This window comes from Oryctolagus cuniculus, chromosome 1, assembly GCF_051225735.1.
Source record: "Oryctolagus cuniculus isolate XC-2025 breed Fujian yellow rabbit chromosome 1, ASM5122573v1, whole genome shotgun sequence".
NCBI lineage: Eukaryota > Metazoa > Chordata > Mammalia > Lagomorpha > Leporidae > Oryctolagus > Oryctolagus cuniculus.
Genome location: NC_142867.1, coordinates 133,285,855 through 133,301,561, shown reverse-complemented (window position 1 = coordinate 133,301,561; position 15,707 = coordinate 133,285,855). Strand labels below are relative to the sequence as shown.

Below are 15,707 nucleotides of genomic sequence, written 5' to 3'. Positions count from 1 at the left end.
ATCTTTCCTATATGTAATGCAGTCCTGTGCTTTCCTAGGCCATTAGCAAAAAGCTGGATTGGAAGTGCAGAAGCAGGGACTCAAACTGGTGCCCATGTGGGATGATGCTGGTGCTGCAGGTGGATGCTTACTCTACTATGCCACAGAGTGGGCCCAGTGAAAGGTTTTAGGAAGACATCTTTCATGTAGACTAGGCTGCAATATTGCAAGGTAAGGTTTAGCTTTTATTCCCACACATCAGTATTCATCTTTTAGAAACTATAAATACTGAATATCATACATATATACATAAATATAGGTAACTGCAGATTTTGTTGTCATTCTTTCTAATTCTCTTTTTAATGCCTGCTAATAGGCCATCTTATGGATTATTATATTGATGTTACCTGTACACAACCATCAGGCATTTCCACTGTTGAATGTGTTTATGTGTACAGGCAGTTTTGTTTGTGTATACATGAATGCACATTTGATGGAGATAGCACTGACAGTAATACTGTGAGAAATCCTAACGCTGATTTCATACTTTCTGTCCTCCGCAGAGATGGCTGTCATTGAAGTAGACCACAGGGCCCCCTTTTGCTGTTATGGACTGAAATGTGCCTCCCTAAAACTCAAACACTGAAGTGCTAACCACCAACATGACTCTACCTGAAGAAAGTGCTTTTAAGCAGATCAAATGATAGATGTGTCTGCCTCATCGGAGAAAGTCTTCTGGAAAAAATGAGCCTATTAGGACCTTGATCTGATATTTTCAACCTCACAACTCTGAGAAGTAAAATTCCATGATTTAAATCATATTCTCTGTGGTATTTTCTTAGCAAATTAATATATCCTCATTTCTGCCAGCATTTTCTGCTGTCATCTAGAAGGTCCTTGTGATTAGCAGACACATATAGAAACTAAAAACTATGATTTTAGATTACCAAGTATCTACTAACACAAAAAAGATATCCCAGAAGCAACCTACTACCATCCTCCAGGACCCAGAAAAAAACAGGAATGAGTCAAGTTGCAGGGCAGTAGAAAAAAGTGAATAATGAAAGATCACAGCAGAAATAAATAAGGAAGGGTTTGGTGCTGTGGCGTAGTGGGTTAAAGCCTTGACCTGCTGTGCATGCATCCCATATATTGCTGCTAGGAGACCAGGTGCTCCACTTCCAATCCAGCTCCCTACTAATGCACCTGGGAAATCGGTGGAAGATGGCCCATGTTCTTGGGTGCTGGCACCCACATGAGAGACTTGGAAGAAGCATCTGGCCTTTCAAATAAATACATAAATCTTAAAAAAATAGAAGCAGTGTTAGCACTGTTGGAAAAACAGACACATAGTTCAATGGAAAAGAATAGGCAGCTGAAATAAACTGACTTTTCTACAGGCAACTCCTATTTAACAAAGGAAATAAAACAAACAGGAGAAAGAAGAATCCCTTTAGCAAATGGTTTAAAGGAAAGTGATTATCCATATGTAGAAGCCTGAAAATATGCCCCAACACCTCATACACTATGTAAAAGCAACTCAAGGTGAATTAAAAGTCTAAATATAAAACCAAAAACTAAGTAAACATATGAGAAACTGTAAAACATTAGCATAGACAACAGTTCTGGGTAAGATTCCAAAAGCGCAAGTAACAAAAATAAAATATACAAATTTGAGCATATCAAATTAAGATACATCTTCACAACAAAGTAATCAACAGAGTGAAGATACAATGGGCAGAATGGCAGAAAACACTGAAAACTCTGAATATGACAAACGATTGATAGCCAGAACATACATATATAGAACTGGAAAAACTCCAAACAAGAAGCAAAATGTACAGTTAAGAAATGGGCAATGATCAGAATAGATGTTTCTCAGAAGAAGAAATCTAAATGGTCAAGACATATATGAACATGCCCAATATCACTAGCCATTAGGGAAATATAAACCAAAACCAATAGCAGACTCCATCTGTGGGAGAAGACAATGCTTGGGTTTTCATTTGTGCAACAAGTGGGTTTAGAGGACCCTGTTCACCATTAGAGGGCAGAGTCTACATGGAAGTAAGGAAACCTTAATGTTTTCCTAATGGGCTTGTTAAATTCTTGACCAGTGCCTATTACCTTTGCCACATACTTTCCAGTCTCACTACTTTCCTTCTTCTTCCTCTTCTCTGTGGCTTGCAAAACCAGTATACCTTCTATATACTGAGGATACTTTTGTTTTGTTTTATTCCTTCTGTCTCATGATGTTCCTCTAAGAAATCACAACCCTCAAAGTATTCATTCATTTATGCAGTCTGCAGTTTTCATGGGCTACTACATGGCAAAGTACTAGGTTAAAGGAAAGGTATAGGTCAGGAACTGAGCAAAGTTCACAATGATGAAGCCATTGGGGAAATGAACCTGATGCAAGACCTCTCTCTCTCTCTCTCTCTCTCTCTGCCTCTCCTTCTCTCTCTGTGTAACTCTGATTTTCAAATAAATAAATAAATCTTTAAAAACTAACTAAATAAATATAGTAATAACCTGGTGGCAATACCTTTCTATCAGAACATGTGAAGCATTCAAACACAGTTTGTCCCAGAAAGTCAGCCATAGTTTTCAAGGACACATCTTCTACTCCACTTGCGGACATCTCTGTCGGGGGAAAGGGACACTTATTTCTTCCCCTCTTCTTTCTTACCACTCTCACAGTTATAACTTCTATAGATGCTTCCACAGACCAGTCTCTATGAAATTGTAGAACTAATATCCTCCCATGTCAAAAATGTCATGGGTTTAAACACAGAACCCAAAATAAGACAAGTAACTGGCCTTCTTAATTACACAGTGTGGAATGTAAGATTCTCAGTGGATCAGTGGGTAACTGTAAAGTACTGGGCAGAGGAAAACTGTTACTTATCTGTATTTATGATGCTGTAATTCTCCACTTTATGCAAACTCAGATTAAAAGAGCTCCAGTTAGTGGGCAGCACTGTTGCATAGTGGGTAAACCTACTGCCTGCAGTGTCAGCATCCCATATGGGTGCCGGTTGGGATCCTGGCTGCTGCACTTCCCATCCAGCTCTCTGCTGTGGCCTGGGAAAACAGTTGAAGATGGCCCAAATCCCCTATCTCCTGCACCCACCTATGAGACCTGGAAAAAGCTCCTGGCTCCTGGTTTTGGATCCAAACAGCTCCAGCCATCTATCTCTGCTTCTGCCACTCTGTAATTCTGCCTTTCAAATAAATAAATAATTATTTTAAAAAACAGCTTCATCCCAGAAGAAGCTCCTGGCTACTGGCTTCAGACTGCCACAGCTCCAGCTGTTGCTGCCAATTGGGGAGTGAACCATCGGATGGAAGACCTCTCTCTCTCTCTCTCTCTCTCCTCCCTGTGTAACTCTTTCAAATGAATAAATAAATCTTTAAAAAAGTAGCTCCAGTTATTGACAACACAGTAGACTTGCATTGATTTTAGTTCCCTTCTCACTTTGCAAAGGGATCAGTGGCAGGTAAAAACAGTTGACAGCCTTGCTAACAGGAGAAGAAATAGTTGAAGACAGAAAATGAAAAGCAGCCAAATAAATCATCAAAGAAAGAGAAGTGGACCCCATCCAACACAAACCTTTAAAAGTGGATGCTCACAATTAACGAGTGAAACAGCTGCCCACTGAAATCTTTTCTAGGGAGGGAAGATGTCCTAAGTTCTGCTTCTGTAAACTCCAGTCATAAATCTGTCCTAATAAATCTGTCCCTGGCATCTCTTTTACAAGCATACTGGACCCACTGACCATTGGAAATGTGGTCCTAAGTCATGTAGGCTGCCATTTAAACTCACCAATGCTGTAACAGCTAAGAAACTTGAATTTGATGCTCAATTCTCAGGAAATCATTCCAGTTGAGCCTAGGGCCATTAATATAAACTCCTTGGATTCTCCACTGTCTCTGTGCCTGTTTGAAAGAAGGGAGTTTTCCCACCCCAGGTTTCTGTAACAGCTTCAAATTCCAGATTGGAAAAATCTGATAATTAATACTTGAGAGGGATCAATGCACAAAGCAGCTATTCACACTTCACACTGCTCCCTCTGGGAAAAATCTGAACACTCAGGGCCACACCCAACAGGTGTGTCTGCGGGGACCCCACCAGGAAGATGAGGTGCAGGATGAGAGCAGTGGGGCAGATCCTAGTCAGATCCTCCTTCCCACCCCTCTGCTGCCCCAGGCTCCCTGCTGAAGGCCATCCAGCCCCACCCTGCAGGAACCAGCCCAGGAAACATCAAGAGACCTGGCCAGACTGCATTCTGAGACCACCCACAGTGGGAACCCAGCTTATTTAACTGTGGAGAGCGGGAGTCTTTCCGCCTTCCTTCCCTGCATGTGCAGGTTCCCAGAACGGTGCCCTCTCTCTCCTGTAACCACTAAATAAAGTACATTAAGGACAGTTTGGGTGAGGTTCTGCAAGGGAGAGTCTGGGTGCTGGGAGCCTGGGAAGCAGAGGTGGGAGACAGAGCAGCCCGGGTCCCAGCCCTGACCTCAGGGGAAACTGCCATGATCTCTGGCGCCCAGGCACCCACCCTTCTCCCACACACATCTCCGCCCCTTCCTGCATGCCAAACCTGCAGCAGAAAGTCCTGGGAGCAGGTACCCTTTCTTCCGGACACACGGGGAGCGAAGTGGGGAGTGCAGGGAAGAGAGTCCCTGGCACGTAGGACCCACAGGCGGAGGATGAAGAGGGAAGAAGCAGCAGGAGGCAGGCTTGGGGTGAGCACTCGGAAACTGCCTGGGATCCCGTGTGCAGAGCAGGAGATGCAGTAAATGCCAGAGAAGGAGCAGCACAGCCCCCAGGGCTGACCCTGAGCAGGGAATGAACTCACTCTGGTCCAACTCAGAGCCCCACGGACTGGCACTAGCACACGCATGTGCACAGGCATTCGGAAGGCAGAATACATCGGAGCTCCTGGGAACTCTGGGAAATGGAGTCCAGGCCGCAGCATCCCTAGAGACACCAGCTGGCCCTCCCCAAGGGCTGCAGTCTGGGGCGGGTGCCCACAACCAGAGGGCATTTGCTTTTGTTAAGTCCCTCCTTCCTTTCCTTCCCACCCCAAAATCTCAAGGATCAGTTGCTGTTCTTCCTTTCCTGAATCAAATCTTAAAGAGTGACACTGCTGCTAACTGACCCCAAATCCTGGCTCCCTCATAACCTCTGTCTCTTCCAGAAAAATCTTATTTACTACTTTGGCCCTAGAAATCATAAATGGCTATGATAGAATGTAACTTTTAACAGAGGTGTAGAAGGCACGGTTTAATATCCAGTTTTGAGAATACAATTTTCATTTGTGATTTATTGATGTTTATAGTTCTTTTAAGATTTATTTATTTATTTAGAAGTCAGAGTTACAGAGAAGGAGATGCAGAGAGAGAGAGAGAGAGAGGTTTTCCATCCGCTGGTTCACTCCCCAGTTGGCAGCAGCGCCACAGCGCCGACCCCTTATAGTTCTTTTCAAATCATTTTACACTGTCTTTTTATTCATCTAGTACAGAGACAGAAGAATGGACACAGAGCTTACATAGCTGAGTATTCAAGGAGACAGGTTAAGGGGTTAAATGCCTTATAGCATATCATTTATACCTTAGATTAATTCTGGGGCCAGTATTATCTGGAGTTTACAAAGTAGAAACTGAATGGAAAGAGCTTAGAAAAACATGGTGTTTTTTAATATCATTAACAAGTCTAAGTTAAAGGCCAATCAAGGGGCCAGCACTGTGGCATAGCAGGTAAAGCTACTGCCAGCATTGACATTCCATATGGGTGGAGGTTGAGTCCCGGCTACTCTGCTTTCAATCCAACTCTCTGTTATGGCCAGGGAAAGCGGTGGAAGATGGCCCAAGTCCTTGGGCAGCTGCACCTGTGTGGGAGACCCAGAAGAAGCTCCTGGTTCCTGGCATTGGATCAGTACAGCTCCAGCCATTGTGACCAATTGGTGAGTGAACCAAAAGATGGAAGATCTCTCTCTCTCTCTCCCCTTCTACTCTGTGTAACTCTGACTTTCAAATAAATAAATAAATCTTTTTTAGAGAGCTAATCAACATATAATACTAGCTTAAAAATCTTTCTTTTGTCTTGGGTCTCAGTTTTTAAAATCTGATTTCTCAAAGGGAAAAATGTGAGAGAGATGAAGAGTACCTAAAAAATAATTTACTGTAATTATTTACTGTAATAATTTACTGTAATGATTTACTATAATTTACTGTAATAATTTACCATAAAGAACCACATAGGATTATAACTTGTCTAGAAAACAAAGGAGATTCAAAGTTGCTATTATTTCATGGTTATTTTTCTTACTTTTAATATCAAGGTAGTATATAAATATTACGCACTCCTAGGTATTTTGTTGTTTGATATGTTTTATTTTTAAGCAGAAATTTAAAGAGATAACTGGGTAACATGGAGTTCCGTGTTTCTGATTACTTCTCTCAATTAGAGATCATGGGATTAGAGTTGGTGCTAGATTAAGAATACTTAAATCTTTATCCACTGACTTCACACCAGCATTCACTATGTTAAACAATATTCTTTGGGTAGATTGCTCTTTCTTGCCAGACTGTAAACTTCATGGGGTCTAGAAACATATTTGCTTTGACACTAAAACTCAGCATCTTGACAGTCATTTAGTTGAATAAATAAATGATATACAAAATAAATATTTCTGCCTCTCAATAACTGCCTAATAGAGAAGGAAATAGAAATCAATTTGATGACTCTCAGTATTAGGTGAATATATAATTTGTTGTTCTGACATAAGCTTGGTCATGAAAAGGGCATATTAATAATTACACAGAGTTGAAGTGTATGAACACCTAGGGCCAAGCGCGTTAACTGTTCACCCTAGCTATGTAAGGCATTCCATGTCAATAGGAGAGGGAAGGGAGTGTAGGTGGGAAGGTGGTTACGGTGGGAAGAATCACCATGCTCGTTAATTAGCAGCAAAGAGAGAATCTGTGATCATTTGTTGCTTAAGAAAGGGTGATAGGCATTATTTAATTATAATGCAGGCATCAGTGTTTTCCTGTCTCTGAAATAGGAAGTCTATAACTCAGAATTCCTTGCTCTATCATCAAAACAATTCAAAACAAAAACCTAATTAAGCATAAGAGGAAGTTATGCATTAGAAGTCTATTCTAATCTCTAAGAGGTTCAGGAGTTGGAAAATTCATCCAAAATCTTGCTGCAAAATGTCCCATACATTTTCCATGACCACTACCCGTAAGCATAAGCTCTTTTAAAGAAAAGATTTATTTATTTGAAAGTCAGAGTTACACAGAGAGAGCAGAGGCAGAGAGAGAGAGAGAGAGAGAGAGAGAGAGAGAGAATCTTCCATCTGCTGGTTTACTCCCAATTGGATGCAATGGCCAGAGCTGAGCTGATCCAAAGCCAGGAGCTAGGAGCTTCTTCCAGGTCTCCCATGTGGGTTCAGGGGTCCAAGGACGTGGGCCATCTTCTACTGCTTTCTCAGGCCATAGCACAGCTGGATTGGAAGTGGAGCAGCCAGGACTCGAACCGGTGACCATATGGGATGCTGGCACTGCAGGTGGCAGCCTTACCTGCTACGCCAGAGCACCAGCCCCCATAAGCCCTATCTTCTGTAGAACCAGCACCCCAGACACCAGCCACCACATGGCATCCCATGGCACACTCACCCCTGGCAGTGTTCTGCAGCTCCTGCTCCTCTCCACTTTCACTGGAAGAATCTGCAACTCCTTTTTTTCATGCAAGTAATTCTGATTCAGATGATGTCCCTGACACAATTGGCTGGCAAGTGCCATGGCATGTGTCCATGACCTAGCTAAATGCAAAGCTGGAACATTTTAAACTTTTCACTGCCATGGTGAGACATGGACTCCATCTAATGAAGTAGGGGATTTTTCAGGGAGTCTAGAGAATCAAATATGACAAAATGACAAATCTTAACCAAAGAGTGCCATGGTAGAGATGAAGAGAACCCAAAATGTATTTTTCTATCTTTTCTGAGTTAAGTGACTAAAAACAAAGCCAATGAGGGTTAAACAGACCCATTCTGAAAATTCCTTAACATCTTCATTTCCATCCAAATTAATAGATTACTTGAAGAAAATAAATTTTACATAAATGAAAATGCAGTACCACAGACAAGCGTACAGTACATAGGCCCTCAGTTAGCTTCAAGCCATCTGGGTCCATTAATGTGTTCTTCCAGAACCAAAGCTGCAGTACAATAGAACCACAGCCTCTGACATTCCTCCTCCACCCTGATCGATTTTGGGTTTTCCTCCCACCTCCCCTCTCCTGTGAATACATCAGTAGCAGGACAAATGGAATCCAAAGATACGATGATGTTATTTAACGTGGAATAAACATAGTGTTTTAGTCAGTACAATCCTCAATACTACAATAATAATTCCGAGTTCACTGATTATGAAAGTATATGAAATCTATTCCTAAGTAATCATAACATCGAGAGCTGAATGTAGACTTTCAGAGTGAAAGAAACAGAGAATTGTGTAGAGATGTGTATCTCTATAATACAGATTTACCGCTGTACTTTATAGACAGTACACCATGTTTGTATTTTCTTTTCTTTTTTTGCATTCTGGCATAGTTTATTACATCCAGCTTGTCACTTTGGAAATTTTATGATTCGACACTAATATACAACAAATTTTGCATCCTTACAGATAATATAGAGCACCCTAGGCCCTCCCAAGGGCAGGAAACAGACCAAGAGCTCATAGACTGGCTGCAACTGCAAGAAGCAGATGAAGATATCATCAGAAAGATACATATTCCTGAAGTGTGGCTGCTGAGCAGTTCTGCCCTTATGGATCTCACCTCTGTTTCAGATCATTAAAGAAAGTTACATGCTTTTTGACATTTCTAAAGATTTCACTAATGAGAATCTAAGATATCTTCACTACGCTAAGAGCCTCAGAACAGCCCAAAGACTTGGGCCATTTTCTACTGCTTTCCCAGGCCATAGCAGAGAGCTGGATCAGAAGAGGAGCAGCCGGGACTAGGACCGGAGCCCATATGGGATGCTGGCACTTCAGGCCAGTGCTTTAACCTGCTGTGCCACAGCACTGGCCACAATGTAGTATTTCTAATAGAAGAGTTGGTTAAGTCATTAACTCCTCTAAAATACAAGTTAAGTGTTAGTTTTTAAACTTTGATTCATTCATGAGAAAAATAAAAGGTTAATTTTCTCTCTTTGCTTCTGGGTATGTAAATTTTATTCTAAGAAATTAATCATGACTTTTACATCTCAGACCCTATTATGAGTAAGTAGAGAATATTCTATCAAAGGAACATTTCTCCAATTAAAGAAAACACTATGGGCATCCCATATGGGCACTGGTTTAGTCCTTGCTGCTCCACTTCTGATCCAGCTCCTTGCTATGGTCTGGGAAAGCAGTAGAAAATGGCCCAAGTGCTTGGGCCCATGCACATGCATGGGAGACCTTGAAGCTCCTGGCTCCTAGCTTTGGATGAGCCCAGCTCCAGACATTGCAGCCAACTGGAAAGTGAACCAGCAAATGGAAGACTTCTCTCTCTCTCTATGTAACTCTGCCTTTCAAATAAATAAATAAATCTTTGAAAAAAAAAAAGATGTCCAAGTCTTACATCAGAGTACTGGGGTTCAGTGCCTAGCTCTGGTTTCTAACTCCAGCTTCCTGCAAATACCGATCCTATAAGGCAGCACTGATGGCTCAAGTATTCAGGTTTCTGCCCACACATGGGAGATTAAGATTGAGTTCATGGGCTGGCGCCATGGCTCACTTGGTTAATCCTCTGCCTGTAGCACTGGCATCCCATTTGGGTGCCGGGTTCTAGTCCTGGTTATTCTTCTTCCAGTCCAGCTCTCTGCTGTGGCCCGGGAGGGCAGTGGAGGATGGCCCAAGTGCTTGGGCTCCTGCACCTTCATGGGAGACCAGGAAGAAGCACCTGGCTCCTGGCTTTGAATTGGCATAGTGCCAGCTGTAGTGGCCATTTGGGGAATGAGCCAGCAGACGGAGACCTTTCTTTCTGTTTCTCTCACTATCTTTATCTCTACCTGTCAAATAAATAAAAAAAATTGAGTTCACACTCCTGGCTTCAGACTGACCCAGTTCTGGCTGTTGCAGGCATTTTGGGGAGTAAAGCAGAGAATCAGAGTGCATTTTCATTCTCTCTCCCTCTGCCTCCCAATTAAGTAAAAAAAAAAAAAAATTAAAGAAACTCAAACTGGACTAAAGGTAATAATATAGGTAAGTGTCCCACTTCTTTCATATGACTAACCACTAGGTACTAAAAGTTTTCATTTTTTCCACTCACCACATCCTTTTCCCATGACATTTAATTTCCTAGGTTTTAAATTTTCTTTTCCCTAGGTAAAATGTGACCACTTGGTGCCAATGCTGTAGCATGAGGTAAGACACTGCCTGCAATGCCGGTATTCCATATGGGTGCTAGCTGAGTCCCTGCAGCTCCCCTTCCAATCTGGCTTCCTGCTAATGGTCCCAGAAAAGCAACAGAAGATAACTGGGGCCTTGCCACCCACATGGGACACCCAGATGAAGTTCCTGTCTTCAGTCTGGCCCAGCCCAGGCCACTGCAGCCACCTGAGGAGTAAACCAGCAGATAGATAATCTCTCTTCCACTCTGCTACATTTTCAAATACATGCATGAATCTTCCTTCCAACGGCAAAGGAAGACCTTTCTCTCTGTCTCTCTCGCTCACTGTCCACTCTGCCTGTCCAAAAAAAAAAAAAAAAAGGAAAAAATAAAAATAAAAACCACTTAAGCTTTCAAAGGTATACAATAAAGAAGCTTACAGCACTGATAAATTCAGGACCTAAAACATCTTAATGATTGAAAAAAGCAAAGCAAAGAGCAATATACAGAAAAGCATATATTTTGGTCCCTAAATTTCTAAACCATGAACATGATTATTACATAAATATATTTATATATTTTTAAGATTTGTTTTATTTACTTGAGAAAGGTATTCCATCTGCTGGTTCATTCCCCAAATTACTGAAAACCTGGGGATGGGCCAGGGCAAAGCCAGGAGTAGGGGCCAGTGCTATGGCACAGCAGATTAACACCCTGGCCTGTAGCACTGGCATCCCATAAGGGCACTGGTTCAAGACCCAGCTGCTCCACTTCTGATTGAGCTTTCAGCTTATGGCCTGGGAAAGCAGTAGGAGATGGCCCAAGTCCTTGGGCCCCTGCAACTAAGTGGGAGACATGGAAGAAGCTCCTGGTTCCTGGCTTCAGATCAGTGCAGCTCCAGCCATTGCAACCATTTGGGGAGTAAACCATCAGATGGAAGACCTCTCTCTCTCTCTCTCTCTCTCTCTCTCTGTGTGTGTGTGTGTGTGTGTGTGTCTGTGTGTATAACTCAAATTAACAAATCTTTAAAAAAAATCCAGGAGTCAGGGAAATTTCATCCAGGTCTCTCACTTGGGTGCAGGACCCAAGGATTTGTACCATATTCTGCTGCTTTCCCAGGTATGTTAGTAGGGAGCTGGATCAGTAGTAGAACATGCAATTGGTGCCCATAGAGGATGCTAGTGCTGCAGGTGCTGGTATAACCCATTTTGCCACAGTGCTGGCCCTGTAACAATGTTTAATTCCTAGTAATTAACAGGGAAGAAAGAAGTATGGCAGGATACCTTTTTTTAAAAAAATTATTTTATGTATTTGAAAAAGTTATATAGAGAGGTAGAGAGTGAGGTAGAGAGAAAGAGAGAGAGAGAGAGACAGACAGAGAGAGAGAGAGAGAGAGAGAGAGAATCTTCTGTCTGCTGGTTCACTCCCCAAATGGCTACAATGGACAGAGCTGAGCTGATCTTAATCCAGGAGCCAGGAGCTTGGGCGAAAAGGCCCAAGGACTTGGGCCATCCTCTACTGCTTTCCCAGGTGCATTAGCAGGAGGCTGGACTGGAAGTGGAGCATCTGGGACTCTACCAGCACTCATATGGGATGCCTGTATTTCAGGCCAGGGCTTTAACCTGATGTGCCACAGTGCTGGCTCCAACAGGTGACCTTTTACTCTCAATAATCTCTTCTTGGTATTGGCAGCAGTTTATAATTTTTTTGTTTATTTGCCTTCTTCTTAATCTATATTTGTAAAAACTTACAACAAGTTCCAGCACCCTGAGAACCTCCATCACAAGGGCATACAATCAGATGTTTGTCCAGAAAAGGGTGGTGTAGATGCAACGTGGAAAATGCAAGGTGAGTTGAGTCATCCTTCTCAGGCTGTGGTTTCCATGGGCAACTTTTACAACCAACTGCCTTATTTGTTCCTCTTCCACAGAGTAGAAAACATGTTAAGTCATCCTATTTAGCCAAAAGCCAGTGGCAGCACTTAAATATGTCATCAATCCAGGGCCAGCATTGTGGCACAAAGGGGTAAGTTGCCAACTGCAACAGCAGCATGCCTTATGGCACTGCTTTGAGACTCACCTCCTTCACTTCTCATCCAGCTCTTTGCTTGGGAAAGCAGCAAAGATTGCCCAAGAGTTTGGGTTCCTGCACCCACATGGGGGACTGGGACAGAGTTCCAGGGTCCTGGTTTCGGCCTGGCTCAGCCCCAGCTATTGTGGCCATCTGGAAGTGAGCCAGCAGATGAAAGACAGAGATCTCTCTCTCTCTCTCTCTTCCTTTTACCTAAACATACATTACATAAATAAATGAAAATGCATCCATATAGCAACTTTTTGAGGAAAAGTCTTCTGATTATTGCAGGTATTGTCTCAATGCATAAAAATATTCAGATACAAAAATTCTAAACTGATTTATATTTATATTTGGCAACCACATACTTTTCAGAAAAAATTGTCTGCCATTCAGTATCAGGTATCAGTCTGAAAGCATTCATTAAAAAAATCAAGTAATTTTACTAAACACAAAAACCTCTAGTATAGGCTGCATATAAACCAGTTGCTTCCATGGGTATACACAGATTGATTTTTTTTTTTGACAGGCAGAGTGGACAGTGAGAGAGAGAGACAGAGAGGAAGGTCTTCCTTTGCCGTTGGTTCACCCTCCAATGGCTGCTGCGGCCAGCGAGCTGCGGCCGGCGCACCGCGCTGATCCGATGGCAGGAGCCAGGAGCCAGGTGTTTTTTTTCCTGGTCTCCCATGGGGTGCAGGGCCCAAGCACTTGGGCCATCCTCCACTGCACTCCCGGGCCACAGCAGAGAGCTGGCCTCGAAGAGGGGCAACCGGGGCAGAATCCGGCGCCCCGACCGGGACTAGAACCTGGTGTGCCAGCGCCGCTAGGTGGAGGATTAGCCTAGTGAGCCGCGGCGCCGGCCACAGATTGATTTTTGTTAATTTACAGGGATCACTGCACTTCCCTGGCATGGAGCTGTCTGAAGAGTTTAAACACTGATGGGTGTGGAATTATTTCTGATATTTGCTTATTATCCAGAGTGCATTCATTAAATATCTATCATGAACTTCACACTCTATAAATCTGTTTCAAATATGTTGGTATTTAATGGTACTTACACACTTCCAAACTGAGCTAATCCTCCTAACTTCTCTCTGGAATAGCCATGCCTTTGACATTGCCTTTTTTGCACACATATGGAAATGCATAATATGCTTCTGTATGGTACTTCAGAGTTTATAAAAGGCTTTTCAGGTAAGATTTACATAACATCATGTGAAAGTGGCCAAAGGACACAGTCTTCTCATTACTGAGGGGAGAGGCATGAAGTGACTCTCTGAACAGTTACTCAGATTCTATCAGTCAGGTTCAGAATCTTATTAGGTATCAGATACACATCTAGATTTTTTTCCCTACTGTCTCTTTGTCAGAATTCCCAGCCTATGAGTGAACTTCAGTCTGAATGAATGCTAATATTCAAGGTTCTAAGTGAAAAAATTACTGAGGTTTGTATTGGTGAGTAAAGCATGTGTCTAAATGTTACTTGTATTTCATAATAAGTATTGAATCATATGAAACTGAATATAAGATTATGCAAATTTTTAAGATGAAGAGCATATATTTAAAACCACATTCTTACATTTTGCAAACGTGTTGAAACACCTTACTGGAGCATGTGTTTGGCATAGTGGGAAAGCCTTCCACATCCCAGTCAGAATGCCCGGGGCTCAAGCCCTAGCCCTGCTTCTGCTTCTGGCTTCCTGCTAACAGAACCCTGGGAGGCAGCAGCTGATGGCTCAAGTACTTGAGTCCCTGCCACCTATGTGGGAGACCCACACTGAGTTCCTGGCTTCAGCCTGACCCAGCTCTGGTTGGTGCAGACATTTGAGGAATGAGCAGTAAATGCAAGGGCTCTCTCTGCTTGCAAATAAACAAAAATAAATATACAGACCTTTTCTTAAGGTGTCTTGCTCACATCTAAATGATTTCCCTTTTCACAGTAAAATACCTAACTGTCCTCTTTAGTAGCAATGCATGTTTTGCTCTCCATGTCCACTCCTAAGCTCCAAGTACTGGCAGCTCACCTTAGCATGGTGACTGGTTCCAATGTTCAAGTACTCATCTCCCATTCTCTTTTGGTGGGTCTACCAGAAAGAAAGGAGAGTGTCTACAGTGATTAATATCTTACTGTTGCTCTTGCTGTCCACCTGCAGGCCTGAAGGATGACCAACTGAATACACACTGTGAAGTTCTGGACGTAGTTTCCAAAATTCAGTCACTTTGCAGCTGAGGGACTCTGTCCTGTCAATCACCTGAAAGCCTGCAGGAGTAGGGAGAAGCTGTGTTTGAAGAATTCACAAATAAAGTGCATTGAAGCCAACCACTACCATCCCCACCACACCCCTAATTCAGGGTTCTGGCAAACCCCAAACCAGGAGTTTGGGACCAGGAGTGGTTCAGGAGGTGACCTCGACTCCTTACTCTGAACAGCTCCAAAGTGCCTGGTGCACCCAACAGGAGCTCAGCACCTCGACCTCCTGCCCTCCTGCCCTCCTGCCCTCGCCACCAGGACGTCTGGCTCCCAGAGCCTCCAGGAGGCCCGCAGCAGCCCTGCAGGTCCAGGCACACTGGGATGTGCATCCAGAGCTAACCCAAAATACAGGCCCAGCTCAAGTGTCACCTCCCCACAAAGTCACTGTTTCCTACTCCCTCCCGGAAGGCTGCAGGCCAGCACCCGGCACCGGGAGTCGTGGCATTTGGGGTTCACCCGCTCTCCCACAAAGGAAGATGCCCCCATGGGAACCCCACTCCACCTGCGGGCAGGGCTGGGGGAAGAAGGGCCGAGCCAGCCTCCACCCTAGGACTGCAGCCTGGGAAAGTCCAGGGCCCCAGTGCCCTTGCTGGGCATGGGGTCTCCCTAAGTGTGCTCTGAGTCAGGGCCTCAGCCATCCGCAGCTCCCTTGCTTCCAGAATCTGCTGCAGGGCAGCTCAGTCTCGACCTGGCGGGGGGCCTTGGGCCAATCTTCGCTGCCCTGGGGCAGGACCAGGGCTGCCAGATGTGCCCCATGCTGGGCTGGCTATAAAGGTGGTGGTCATTGGTGGGCAGCTGGTAGTTGCAGTGTGTGCGGGTGACATGGGTGGTGTTAGGTTCTTGTCCATTTTGTACCTTGGGGCTAGAATGCAGGTGGTGACCCGAGAGTCAGGAGGGGCAGGAGAAGAAGAGACAGACCTGGTGAGTGTGACCACCCACCTCTCCCGCCAGCCCTGCTGGCTGAGGCTTGCAGAACGTGCTGCACTTGGGGAAGCAATGAAGGCCGAGTCT

General features: G+C 43.8%; 1 long non-coding RNA gene across 6 annotated transcripts in view; it reads right to left on the bottom strand.

Moving 5' to 3' along the window:
• Positions 1–15,707, bottom strand: part of LOC149128641 (uncharacterized) — a 140,883-nt gene that overhangs the window by 80,917 nt on the left and 44,259 nt on the right. For 3 of the 6 annotated variants that reach the window (XR_016222451.1, XR_016222450.1, XR_016222452.1), the window contains exon 2: positions 14,574–14,705. This is a non-coding gene — a long non-coding RNA (uncharacterized LOC149128641). Of the gene's footprint in view, positions 1–7,668; positions 7,904–14,469; positions 14,706–15,707 lie in introns of all 6 variants that reach the window. The other 3 variants (XR_016222454.1, XR_016222455.1, XR_016222453.1) reach the window with 3 other exon arrangements.